This window comes from Rana temporaria, chromosome 1 (genome assembly GCF_905171775.1).
Source record: "Rana temporaria chromosome 1, aRanTem1.1, whole genome shotgun sequence".
Lineage (NCBI taxonomy): Eukaryota > Metazoa > Chordata > Amphibia > Anura > Ranidae > Rana > Rana temporaria.
Window position 1 is genome coordinate 629,141,343 of NC_053489.1, and position 15,000 is coordinate 629,156,342.

The following is a 15,000-nucleotide window of genomic DNA, read 5'->3' on the forward strand; positions in this document are numbered from 1 at the left end:
GTTTTGTGTACTGTGGGAGACCAGATATAGTGAAGGCAGGATCCTGGGATCAGTAACACTTTAAATCAAGCCTTCTCTGTCCTCTGTATCAACAAGCATTTCTCAAAGTTTACTGTAGAATCTCTTAGGTCATTCAATCTGTTCTCTCTGCAATTCAGCTCTCTATGTTGCAGGGGTGGATTCCAGGGGGGGGGGGAATGGCCCCTCCCTGAGAAAATATTACCGACTCCAAGGCTCCCTCCCTCCGCCACCTCACTGCCGCGGCAAAACTAAGAGGAAAGGCTGTAGATACATGAGTCCTGGATGGTGAGGTGTGGTGTAGCAGCCTTCCCCCTTCGTTTTGCCGTGGTGTGAAGGAAGGGGTCCCAGATGGTCTCAGAATAAAACTGGGGTGTTTTGAAAAAAATGTATGACCAAATTATTATGACATCTCCTATGATGATCCTGGCTGATCATAATATTGCATATATTATAGGATCAATTGCTATGTTATAATCCAGTGGTCATCAACCCTGTCCTCCGGGCGAACTAACAGGCCAGGTTTGCAAGATAACTGAAATACATCACATATGATATAATTTGCTCAGTGATTGCAGTATTCTAGTTTGCATCTCCCCAAGGTAATACATACAACCTGGCCTGTTAGTGGGCCCTGAGGACAGGGTTGATGACCACTGCTATAATCTATGTCTGAATATGCTGTGAAACATATGCATCTATCTAGCTAACAATGGGCTCGGTTACACAAGCAGGGATGGCGGAATGTGTGATATGTTAAATATAGTTCTGTAATCAACATCTTATTTTCTGGCAGTGCCCCCCCCCCCCGAGACTAGACTGTGGATCCTCCCCTGCCATGTTTCGCCTCCTAGCAGTGACTTAGCAGCTCTGCTTCCCTCTCCCAGCAGTGATTCATCAGCTTAGCTACCTTGCTCTCCCCCGGCAACAGTAACTCAGCAGTTTAACTGAAAATGTCTTCCACTGTCCTTATTGATAATGTACCCACATGACATGTGAAAGAGGGTAAAACTTTAACATTTTAAAGAATGACTGACACAGCCTTGAATTATATATATATATATATATATATATATATATATATATATATATATATATATATATATATATATATATATATATATATATATATTTGCTGGCATGAATGTTTTTGCTCTGCAATTGCTATACAGAAAAATCCAGCACATAGGCTGCAGGCATATTTCCATGCCACAGACAGGCAGCTGCAGTGTACAGTCACCCATAGTAATGAATGGTCATAGGATAGCCGTACGTGAGTATACACCATGCTTGCATAAACTTAGATGGGCGTACATCCCAAAATGTGCAAAAGGACAGCTAGCATACATACAGCCATAGGGCCTTTAAATTAGCAGACCAGGTCCTTGTTCAGTAATGGACACCTGGGACACAACATTGGAATAGAGGACCTTGATGAGGGACTGACCCAGCAGTTGACATCTACGCAGTACACAATGAAAATGGGTAGATGCAATATTCCATATAATCAATCAGAACTCATCTTATACTGATATAATGACAGTATAGCTGACTGGAAACTATTGATGAAGGTATTTCTCTTTGTTCTTACCACGTTTTCACTGAGCCTAACAAAGCAGCTTGGTTATTTCTATAGGAGAATTATTATTTTTTTTTTATTTGTCTTCAAGAAAGTTTTGTGAGTTTTTCAGCATACATCTGGTATTATGGCTAAAATGTGCAGACTTGCTCTCTTGCCCTGACCACAAAACACTGTGGTGGGTTTGGAAACCACCACCCATCATAGAGCAATTAGCGGTGTAGACAAGATGAATTGAATGTGGTATGTGAGAAAATGGAGAGTATGTTATCCTATAGCGCTAAACCTCATACAAAAATAATATCGTTCCATGTGCTCAACCAAAAGAAAACATTATTTTGTAATATTTCAGCTTCCCAGAAAACATATTTTATCGATAAAGAAACCCAAGCCAGTCTGTTCAATATAAGGATCAGTTTTCCCACAAATTGCATAGTACTTTATATAGAGTTTTGCCGTTTCATTCTCTCTTAGGATATGTATATATACTTCTCCCCTGCATTACTGATCTGTCGTAAAATATGATATATGGCTTATAAAAATCTTTGTTTTCTAATAAAATTTAATACAGCATTTGGATTCCAACCATTCCGTACTGGTGAAAAATATGAAGCAAAGTCAAAAGACAGATGGTCTTATGTAAGACAGTATCAAAAAGAAGACTTCTTTTAGGGTAATTGAATACACCAAAATGCATATAACAATCTGAAAGGGGTAGGTAAGGTTTTCTCTTTACTTGTGAAAGACAAAACCTGAGAAATTCATAGCTCAACTCACCAATAGGTCTGCTTACCAATTGAATTATCCAGCCTAACAGTATGCATTAAAAACAGGGGCTTAGTTAGCACACATTTGAAAACGCATGCGTAAGCTGCAAGGCCTCTTCACGGTACCCTTTATTACCTGTAGTTCTAACCCTTGCAAATTTATGAGAGCCTCCACAGTGGAAACATATGCATTCTAATGAATAGATAGGGGGCAGGTGGGCCTGGAGGTAGCCCAATCCTCCTTAAATGCACAGGGGCGCACTGGACACCCAGCATGTAGCACAATGGCAGCAAAGGTGTCCAGTGTGTCCCCTCACCAATATTACATCAGTAACAAACAAAATGGCCCCTGTCCCGCCTAAAGCTGGTGTTTAAAGAGGATTGGGCTACCTCTAGGCCCACCTGCCCTCTATCTATCCATAAGAATGCATGTGCTTCCACTGTAGAGACTCTCATAGGTTTACAGGAGTTAAGATCGTTAAGAGGCCTTGCAACTTATGCATATGTTTGCAGATGTATGCTAACTAAACCCCTGTTTTTGACGCATACTGTTAGAAAGGTTAATTTGGTTGGTAAGCAGACTGGTTTGTGATTTGAGCTAAGAATTTCTCTGGTTTTCTCTTTCATGCATTGCCCTTCCATTTGTGCCTTGCTGTGGAGGCCAGTTATAGGTGGGTCCAGGGGCCATTTTGTTTGTTATCTCTCTTCACTTACTACAGTTAAGCCTACAATCAGGCTTACCTGTAGGTATAATGAATATCTCCTAAACGTACACTGTTTAGGAAATATTCACATCGGCAATATTTGAAGATGTCACCCATGCAGAGTGCTGTGCCGTGGCTGGTGTGGGAGTGATGTCATCGCAGCTTTGGCCATTTAAATGGCCGAAGCCTGCAAGCCCGGAAGGAAGACTGGGTGAAGATGGAAGCACCGGGGTAGCTGTCTGCGGGTAAGCCTGTTTTCAGGTAAGCCTGTCATAATGTGCTAGTAGGCAGTGCCTGCTAGCACATTATGGCATAATGATGCAGGGGGCCCAATTATGTATACTGTATATATTGTTTTTTTTTGGGGGGGGGGGTTACTACAGCATTAAAATGTCCATCCAGTCAAAACACTGTTATGGCCTTTATATTATTGGCCAGTGGCAGGAATGCCCTACTTACTGTGGTGGTCAGAATGCCACCCTTACAGACATCTAAAAATGTCACTGTGTCAAGCCACTGGCTCTGCCAATTGGCATTGGAATAGGAACTATGTACATTAGGTACCATCAAATGAGAGGTCAGTCAACCACAGCTCAAGAAGACCCTAACAACCTCTGGAGAAACCCTAGTTGAGAATGGCTGTTCTATAGAGTTAAATTGCCAAGCAACTAACATATTTTAGGGACTCCAATGATAAAAACAGGTGTCTAAGACTGCAGTAATCATCTTTTCAGTTTGCAGCTTTTGTCAGGTTCCTCACACACTTTTGACCCAGGGCCATTTTAGGAATCACACTTATACATACAAGAGGTTTCTCATTGTACAGTGGCCAAGCCCAGTCTGAAAGGGTTCCACTAAACATTCAAGGTTCATGAAACACGGGGGCCCAGGTTGCTGGACACATGGGGAAACTTTCCTACCACCATTAATCAAGCGGACCCTTTTCCACTAGACCGCCACTCATCCCCAACCAGAGTTAGTTTTATTTATCTGAACTTTCTCAGGTATCGGCCATTATGCATAAGTAGCACATGAAAAAGAGAGCTGTTGCCCATTTTTCCAAGGCATTTACTGAACTGAGCAACAACACATAAAAACCCAAATTTATATTTCACAAATCCAAGGATACGGTAAGTAAATCCAAAGATATTTTTACAGCAAAAAGCACTCTAAATTTTTTTTCAGAAACATTCCTATCTCCAGTGCTGGCAATGCATGCGGAAAAGGTGGTGGTACTCACATATCAAAGTTCTCATACAATGCAGGTGACCAAAGTTGCATCACTGCTATTCCATTTTAACCAATTCCATCCCTGGAGGTCTCAATCTCCAGTGCTTTTTCCCAAGGGATCGTGTCACTTTTTTTCTTTCATCCCTTGAACCCCTTCAAATCTTCCACGGGGTTCTTACATTGTACTTCCTCCTAGGAAGCATGGTTGAAAGACGCTATCCATAGAAGGAATTTCACATGCAGAATAGACTCCCTCTAGAACTAGTTCTGGCTAGCTCAGTACATGTTTTTTTAGGAGAGAGCTAAATGCTTTCTTAAATAAACTGGATATTAATTAAGAGTGTCCCTTCTGTAGCGCTACCCTCAAAGGAGCCGCTGATTAGATTTGGGATTGGCGTGTTTAAGTTACCTCTATTCTGTGTCTAGGGGTGATGGTAGTGCTGAGAGCAGTAACAGAATGTCCTGGACCGTTGACTGCGTTTTCAAATGTTTTATTTTTCCCGATCAAACACGACCAACATGTGAACTTGAGGTAGACAGGATAGATTGGTGAAGGTAGAGCAACTTCACAGTATCAGGCTATGGATAGTAAAGGCAGTCCTGACCTCTGTAGTTATATTCGTCCACGTCGCCACTCCCGCCGGAGTGGGTAAAAGTGCCCCTGGACAGACCCCTCTCACAGGCCTGGCAGCCAGAGCGCCACTTAAAGCTTCTGGGAGGAACAATTCTCTGCCACCGACTTGGCTCTGATTAAATTAAGATGTTGGATGAGATCTCTGCCACAGGCCTAGAGCTGAAATTTTGAACAACAGAGCGAATCCTCCCAGTATGTATGTCTCTCACAAGTTAAAGACAACCTGTCAGTGTCCGGTCACCCAGATCCCCGATGGTTCGTTACAGTCCTGTTGGATCACCTGCCTCCGGGTTCTCCTCAGACCGATCCCCCACCAAACAGAACCCAGCCTGGGATCTTCTCAATAGAAGTGGGGACCCAGTAAGTCACTGGGGCCCCCTTGCAGCATACGTTGCTCCGGGCTATGAGAGCCCAGAGTCAGGAACTCTGTGTAGCACGCGACCCCGGCCTGGTAGGCCATAGTGGTGGGGCCCGTGATGTGCGCACACCCTGAAGGTGGGTGCCGCACCTGGAACCAGGAACCCGCAAAGAACCCCGAACAACGGCCTCTGCCACAGAAATACCCCTCCCCAGCATGCCCCATGAGGGAAAAACTCCTCCAATTGGCTGCTGGGAAGAAGCGGCTCCACCTAGACCCCTCTGGCGCCACCTGCCGCCCAGAGGTGAGACTGCATCCCTGGAGTACAGACTGACCCACAGGACAATCCAGATTTGGCAACAGGCAAATTTAACAAATCAAAGAATGAGAGCAACATAACTCTCTCATTCTCCCACTAAATTTAAATATAGCACCTGTACGGAAGTACACAGGCGCTACACTTCTAAAAGTGTAATATGTTCTCCCAGCTTATTCACAGAAAAGCCATAGAAGGAACTAGGAGCTCGATGCCTGTTGGCAACCCTTAAATGTGATAATTTTCCTGACAATAATACAAAAAATTAATATACAAAATTCATGATAAATTCCTTTAAACGTCTCTGTATGTTTTCAGGTTGTGGGAAATAACTCACACAAACACAGAAAGAAATATACATTACCCCAATACATAGTATGCCCCAATGAGATCTGACCATAATCATTGCTTTTTCACCACCATGATTTACAGTTCTGCTTTTATAAAAATAAAACAAATCAGTCTTTCTACTGTAACAAAGATGTATACTCCCTTCAAGAATGAGGACTACACTGTGTGATTTATCTTAAATTTCTTCTGTCACTAAGTTTCTAGAACTCTTTAGTTTCAGCTTTTCGGAAGAAAACAATCAAAGGACAAACTAATGTCTGCAGCAGCAAAGTAATTTCTGTGGTCGCTCCACTGGAATTGTCAAACAATGCTGCAGCCATTGCCTTGTTTTCAACACTATTCTTTGGTGACTTGCCTGGAATTTGTAATTAACACAGTAATGCTTCTTAGACAGAGCTACTGCTATAATGTGTAAAAAAATTAAAAATCACCCTCTCCTGACTTGAATGCAAAACGGACACATTTCAGGAGTTTGTATACAAACACATCAGTATGGTTTTCTCTCACCTCCTTCACGTGACATTTTTAACTTTGTGGCAAGATGGCGTTCCTAGGCACATGGTTCAATTACATTTCTTTGGACATTAATCTGGCGAAGACACTGAGCCAAGAATATTGAAGCATACAAGCCTGTGTTCAGGAAACACACCTATACAAGTAATCTGGATTTGAAATTTAACATTTTATTTGCCCACTGATAGATTATGTTTCTATAGTTCGCAGTTTTCAATAGCTTAAATAATAATAATATTGATAATAATAATAATAATAATAATAATAATAATAATAATAATAATAATAATAATAAGAAGAAGAAGAAGAAGAAGAAGACTTAGGCTGCATTCACACCTAGGCGACAAAACGCCTGAAGCGCGACGCTCTATACGCTGGAGGGGCGAATTTTCATTGCTGTCTATGAGATGGTTCACATCTCACGCCGAACCCTGAAACGGCGTACGCCTGCCGCCTGAAAACAAGTCCCGGACCTTTTTTTTCATGCGTCATTGGCGTTCGGCAATGGAAATAATTTGTGAGGAAAAAAAAGTTAAACAAATCGCGGCAAAATACGCCGCGTACGCGGCGTTACAGTGTGAATGCAGCCTTATAACTGGTAATAATATCTAATATTATGGTTACTAGTGTTATTATTATTATTAATAATAACAATTATTATTATTATTATTATTATTATTATCTAAACCCCAAAAACAAAAATTGTATATATTGAGGCTTACCAGGCCTTAGATGTGGTGGTTAAATAAGGTTTGTTTTGAGACTTTTTTTTCTTAAAGTAGAAGGGGCAGATCCACATAGAAATAGATGGGCGCAGCGTATGTGAGATACGCTACGCCGCTGTAACTTACTTTTGGCCGGTTCGAATCCCCAAAGAATTCGCGCCGTGAGTTACGGCGGCGTAGTGTATCTCTGGCGGCGGAATTCAAATCGGCGATTAGGGGGCGTGTTTCATTTAAATGAAGCGCGTCCCCAGTTTTAACTATACGCCGGAAAAAGCAGACTAGAGACGCCGTAAAAAAAATGCGCCAGCCGCTCGTACGTTCGTGGATCGTCGGAAATAGCTAATTTGCATACCCAACGCGGAAAACGACGTGAACGCCACCCAGCGGACGCCGAAGTATTGCATCTTAGATCCGAAGGCGTACAAGGACGTACACCTGTCGGATCTAACCCTGATGCCGTCGTATCTTGGTTTGAGGGTAATTTGAAAGTATGCCGGTGTATCAGTAGATACGCCGGCGTACTCGCTCTGTGGATTTGCCCCGAAGTGTTTTACAATTTGGATATAATAAAGGAGGGTATATTGTATATTATTCAATGTGGTTGATATTTAAAGCGGGGGTTCACCCTATTAATAAAAAAATAAAAAAATGTTTTCCTCTAGCATAAAATGAGGCATAGTAGCGCGAGCTACAGTATGCCTGTCTTTATTTTTTTAGTCCCGTACTCACAGTGTAATCGTAGAGACAAGATTCCGACTCCCCGCGGGGAATGGGCGTTCCTATGGAGAGGGAAGGTGATTGACGGCCGGCTCTGGCACGTCACGCTTCTCTGGAAATAGCCGAAATAGGATTTGGCGCTTCACGGCGCCTGTGCATAGTCTGTGCGCAGGCGCCGTATAGCGCCGCGAAGAGCCGAGACCTGTTCCGGCTGTCTTCGGGGAGCGTGACGTGCCAGAGCCGGCCGTCAATCATCCTCCCACTTGATAGGAACGCCCATTCCCCGCGGGGAGTCGGAATCTTTTATAGAGGATTGCACAGTGAGTACGGGGCTAAACAAATCAATACAGGCATACTGTAGCTCGCGCTACTATGCCTCATTTTATGCTCAAATGTTGTTATGGAGGGTGAACCACCGCTTTAATTAAGCACTTGTCACTTTTCTATATTTATGTAAATTTTTGTTTATGTACTTGATTCGTTGTATATTCTTATTAACTTTGCACCGGTGTTGTAAATCTACATATCAGGTTAGAAAATACGAATTATCAGTCACCCATTTAGGTTTGGTCATTTTTTTTTTTTTTTATATACATCAGAGGAGGTGCTGTTATTAATCTTCCAGGGTTATACCCCTGGCAGTTGCTTTTTTTTACTGCCTTTTGGCGAGATATCCCTTCACTTCCTGTTCCATAGCCAAAACAGGAAGTGAGAGGAAATCCCTGAAAAGTGAAGGAATCCCTGGTGGTCACCAGAATCAGTATCCCTTTTGGTTTCTCTTGTATTCTTGTGATGGAAACAACCCAAAATTTGGGATTTTATGTTCAATCTAGGTGATAATGCTAATCAGAACAAATAGAGAGAATGAATCTCCCTAATGAGGGCACAGGCAGCAATAAAAAATTGACAGGGGTTCTTAAACAGAAAAAAATTGCATTTAGTTATACACTGGTGATCCTACCATTAGCAAATTTTCTGGCCTATTAACAACACTTACAATATTTATGAAGGAGCAACATTGGCTCTCTAGGACAGGAAGTCTATTGGGATTACACCACCCCCCCTCCTCTTCTCTATTAGGCCCGATCACAACTCACAACTCGGGATCGTGGCCAGTATTGCCACGAACCTGCCAAATCGCTGCAGAATGCATTATCCACATTTAGGTGGCACTCTATAATGGCACCCCAAACGCAATGCAATTCTGCCTCAATCGGTTTTAAAAACATGCTACGCTTGTTGCACAAAAAGAAGTATGAGCATTTTTGGGGGGGGGGGGGGGGGTGACAAATGCGAATAGGGCAGCCCATGAAATGAATGTGTTACCCTATGTGCGACACTTCAACTCATGTGCAAATTGCTCAACCAAAATCATAAGTGGGAACGCTGCCTTACATGGGGTTGGAGGTGTTCTGTAGTTCACAGAGGTAACCAGGACAGGGCTGATAACACTGCTGGATAGCACTGCAGGACACAGGGTGGCACTGAATTTCTGTCAGGATCTCCACCAGGTGTTTTCTGCACTTTTTAAACAGATTAACAGATAACAAATTTTTTTCATTTGTTTACTAAACAAACCAAAGGGGAGATGCATTACTTTATTGCTGCTGCCTTTTTGAATGTGTCCACAGCTATGGACACATTAATTAATATCACCAGATTATTGATCGCTTCACTATTTAAATGCATTTAGATTCAATTCCATTACAATTCTGTTATTATAATATACACATGTTGTATTATAACAGCTCTTGCTGTTACTTTGTATAGCTATAATAAAAAAATACACACACACACACATATATATATATATATTATTTTTTTTATTAAAAATTATATATATATATATATATATATATATATATATATATATATATATATATATATATATATATATATATATATATATATATATATATATATATATATACTGTGTCCCCCGAAAATAAGCCCTACCCCGAATGTAAGACCTAGCGTGATTATCAGGGCGGGCTGCAATATAAGACCTACCCCGAAAATAAGCCCTAGTAAATTTCATTAAAAATCCTATAATCCGTTTTGTAAAACTGTGGCAGTGTCTCTGATTGTTGCTGTATTGAAAATCTCATGTTTACACCCATCACTGAGATCCTCTTCTCTCCTCCCGCCGGACACCTGCTGCCCCTTCTTCTGTGCATGGAGCAGGCTCATGTCAGCGGGGATCTCGGCTCTTCTCTTTCCCCCTCTCCTCCCCGCTGATGTCGCCCACCCCTTCCTCTTCAGTTCACGGAGTGGGCTGACCGCAGAGGGGATCTCAGCTCTTCTATTTCCTCCCTTCTGCCCTGCTGTCGCCCGCCCCTCCCTCTTCAGTTCACGGAGCAGGCTGATGTCAGCGACACTCTCGGCTCATCTCTTTTCTCCTCTCCTCAGACGAGAGAAGACGAGGGAGCTGCACAGTGCTAACTGCTAAGCAAGCTTGTTTGCTTGCTGGGAGCAGAAGCTCTCACGGGCTCTACACAGGCAAAGCTTTAGGGGAACCCGAAGTTAACAAGAGTAAACTTCCCACCCTCACATCGATTTTCGTCATAGTTTTTGTCAGTGGATGAAAAGTGTTGTACTTTTCATTTGGTTTTCATTACTGTAAAAGGCCGCTGATGAACATTTTTAGGAAATGTTTTCTTTGACGAAGTTAACAATGTTGGCATGTATAAGATTGTTTGAATTGTCAATTAACTATTAATTATAACAAATGTATATTAAAGCGGGGGTTCTCCCATAAATGTTTTTTTAACCTTTGATACCCTTAGATGCATGCTCATTTAGTCTAGGGGAATCGGCTAGTTGTTTTAAAATCCGAGCAGTACTTACCGTTGTAGAGGGCGATCTTCTCCGCCACTTCCGGGTATGGGTCTTCGGGAGTGGGCGTTCCTTCTTGATTGACAGTCTTCCGACAGGCTTCCGAAAGGCTTCCGACGGTCGCATCCATCGCGTCACGAGTAGCCGAAAGAAGCCGAATGTCGGTGCGGCTCTATACTGCGCCTGCGCACCGACGTTCGGCTACTTTCGGAAAATCGTGACGTGATGGATGCGACCGTCGGAAGCCTTTCGGAAGCCTGTCGGAAGCCTGTCAATCAAGAAGGAACGCCCAGTCCCGAAGATCATACCCGGAAGTGGCGGAGAAGATCCCCCTCTACAACGGTAAGTAATGCTCGGATTTTAAAACAACTAGCCGATTCCCCTAGACTAAATGAGCATGCATCTAAGGGTAAAAAGAGCATATTACCGGTGAACCTCCGCTTTAAGTAGTTATTAAAAAGACTTCTATTTGGTATTACTATTACTTCTATGATGTACTTGTATCCAGTCATACAACATTCTGTGGATAACACTGAATCGTCACAAAGATCCAGGTGTTTCTTTTTTCAGAGCGTTCCTTATTGACCAGGAAAGGGTCCAATGTGTGTGTAGGGAAGATGAGTTTTACAACTTGTATGACAGCCATTAAAGGTAAAATGATACTACATGAATTTCCATCCAGCTCCACAGACATGTCATAACTGTGACTCAAACACCGGAGAACTGAGTATTCTGGCCAAAACCCCAGCATGAAAAAATAAACATTTTGAAGGTGAAAATTCTAAATGTTAGCTGTTGTATTAGGCCAGTTCAACCGCAGACTACATGGAAAAGCAATAGCCAAGTGTGCCTTTAAAGGACATGTCCTCTACACATTAACAGGCTTTATTATACAGAACAAATCAAATTATTTTGGCAGTACTGAATTATTTTCACAACTCAGCAACATCATCCATCTCAGCCAAACAAGCTCTACTTTATTAGCCAGATTCAGAGAGGTTTACGCCGGCGTATCAGTAGATACGCCGTCGTAACTCTGAATCTGCGCCGCCGTAAATTTAAGTGTATTCTCAAATTGAGATACACTTAAATCTAGCTAAGATACGACGGCGGGCGCCGTCGTATCTTAGCTGTCTATTTAGGCCGGCCGCTAGGGGCGTGTACGCTGATTTACGCCTAGAATGTGTAAATCAGCGAGATACGCCTATTCATGAACGTACGCTTGCCCGTCGCAGTAAAGATACGCCGTTTACGTAAGGCGTTTTCAGGCGTAAAGTTAGTCCAACAAAAAGCTGGCCCAGCCAATGTTAAGTATGGACGTCGGTCCCGCGTCAAATTTTTTAATTTTTACATCGTTTTCGTAAGTCGTCCGTGAATGGGGCTGGGCGTAATTTACGTTCACGTCGAAACCAATAAGTCTTTGCGGCGTAATTTGGAGCATGCGTCAATCACATCGGGTCACGATTCATTAGCATAAAACACGCTCACCTCTTCACAATTTGAATTAGGCGCGCTTAGGCCGGCACATTTACGCTACGCCGCCGTAACTTAGGACGCAAGTGGTTTGTGAATACAGCACTTGCCTCTTTAACTTACGGCGGCGTAGCGTATATGCGATACGCTACGCCTGCCTAACGTTAGGCTCTCCTACCTGAATCTAGCTATATATATATATATTTTTTTTTTTTTCTGTCACCATTCTCTCTCAGTATTTGTATTTCTCTAGTAAAAGCAAAAGGCCTAATAAATACAAGGAACTTTTTAGAATTTTCCAATGCTGCTGCTGAGACGTGGGATATCCTCAGTAACTACATTTGTAAACCATTTACTAAATGGTATAAAGGGTCTCCAAACTTTCCACTCCCTGACCTCCTTCTGAAAATGATAGCTGCCCGGGTGTCTCTTTTCTTGTTCTGGGTTAATGATCCAAAGTATTGCCGCCACAGTGTCAACAAGTCAGCTGTATTTCGGAAGGAGAGATCGGCTCTTGCAGCCCATGTGTGAACTCATTTAAAATACCATCAAGATGTTTTCAGTCCCGAAATCCCTGCTCACCTGCTCCTGAGTGTTGCCTGGGCATGTACAGTTAGAATAAAACTGTTGCAGCAAGGGGATGCATGCTCAGCTTTGGCAATTAGCATGAACATAGCCTCGAGCTGTGCCTGGCTATGGCAGATCAGAAGAAGATATCCTTGCTGCTTGGCCTGAGATTACCATCCCAGTGAATACGTTTGCCGCTTACCACCTTTGTAAATCAGGACTGCAGTCTCAAACCAGATTTCTTCACAAGCAGGAGCTTAAAAATGAATTAGCGATGAGGAATTGGATAACTTGCTTTAAGTGCATCCAAACCTCAGGAGGACGGAGCTGCAGATTTTTAAGGCCAGGAAGGAAATTTGTAATGTAAATGAAGCTGGAATCTGCACTTTGAATATTTTAGACCGCCGTATGTTAACGTTTAATTCAAATACAATGCGATTTATTGCTTTCTATACACACCCGTCTTTACAAAAGTGTTTATATGTAAATAATTATTTAAATTGTGTCGTGCACCGCTCTAATATTGTGCAGCAGAGTGGAGCGGTACATAATTGCCAAGTGACAAAATGTTTTATATAATCTGTCAGCGGGTAACCTAGCATTTGATTATTTTGCTGGAGGTTATAAATTAAAGGTTCACTTCACCTAAAACGAAAATTGTAAATATAGGTTATGAGCTTAACCAAGGACTGGCATCTTAAAGAGTTTCTTCAGTCACCTGTTTCAATAAACAAACACTCACCTGTCCCAGGATCCAGCGCTGTCCCTAACCGACTGGTTCCTTCACCGGGCTTTGGTCCCCGACGCGGGCATCTTAAGGGCCCTTTTCACACTGGGGCGGTGGGTGCACCCAGAGGCGTATCTATTGAAAATGGCGCCTATGGCAAACACTAAAACTGCGCCCCTGTCAAAACATTTGAAACCTTTCAGATGACCAGGGACAGGGAGGGACGCAGTGCGAACGAGGACAGAGAGGGACACTGGGGACCACTGGCGGCTGCTGCTGAATATTTTTGGGGGAGGCGCAAACAAACTGAAAAAAAAAAATCAATTGCAGCCACTGTGCCCATCAAAAGCAGCCACTGTGCCATCAATGGCCAATCATCGGCCGTCATGGGGGTGCCTGTCACTCTCCTCCCCAGGCCAAGTAGCAATATTAGCAATTGCTGTGCCAGTGCCGTGCTTCAGCAGGCCGGCCGCAATGCCAGGAGCTACATTAGTGCGGGAGGCGGCCACAGGAGGGCGGGTGTTTTTTTTTGTTCATGCAGGGGGTGGCTTTTTGCCGCCCCCCTCTCAATGGCGCCCATGGCACTTGCCATGGTTGCCATACCCTAGATACGCCACTGGGTGCACCATCGCAAATTTTGCGACGCTATTCGTCCGCTAGCTTTTAAACCCCGCTAGTGACCGAAAAAGGGTTAAAACCACCTGAAAAGCGCCACTGCAGCGGCGATTTGCTGGTGCTATAGCTGCGGTACCCATTCATTTCAATGGGCAGGAGTGGTATACACACCGCTCCTTCACCGCTCCAAAGATACTGCTAGCAGGACTTTTTGTAGCGACCTGCCAGCGCACCCCTCCAGCGCACCACTCTAGTGTGAAAGCCCTCGGGCGGATTTTTCAGGGCGCTTTGCAGGCGCTATTTTTAGCTATTTTTAGCGTTATAGCACTTGCAAAGCACCTCAGTGTGAAAGGGGTCTAACTGTGGGCAGCCAGCTCATGACTGCTTGTGGCTTCACATGTCCCAGAATGCTGCAGGAAGGAGGGGGGCTGAACTATACCAGAATTGGGAAAATTCAGGTACCCACTACCCGCAAAAAATATTAAATAAGAGGGGGGTAGGAGGAGGAGTGGGATTTCTCCTTTTGGGTGAAGTTCCTCTTCAAGTCATAACCTAAGTTTAGTTAAAAAAAAACATTAAAAAAAGTACAAGGGACATTACTTACCATCAGTGTGCGGTGTCCCTTCTTCTGCTGTATCCTCATTTAGGTGAAATCTTCTTCCTCTGATGCCCCTCCCACCCTGCCACCGTAATCTTCTGGTGCAGCAGGGATCAGGGGCGGACTGACAACTCATGGGGCCCCCGGGCAATAGAAGAGTATGGGGCCCCTCTGGCTTACAGATGGCCACCACGCCAGGAGGTAGTGCAGAGGCGGGCAGCTAAAATCTTGGGATATTCACATTAAAAGCATGTCATTTTCGGACATATCGGG

At 43.3% G+C, this 15,000-nt stretch overlaps 1 protein-coding gene across 2 annotated transcripts in view; it reads right to left on the reverse strand.

Annotated features, from left to right (window-relative positions):
• Positions 1-15,000, reverse strand: part of SORCS2 (sortilin related VPS10 domain containing receptor 2) — a 1,216,738-nt gene that overhangs the window by 520,998 nt on the left and 680,740 nt on the right. The gene's annotated exons all lie outside the window — the stretch shown is intronic.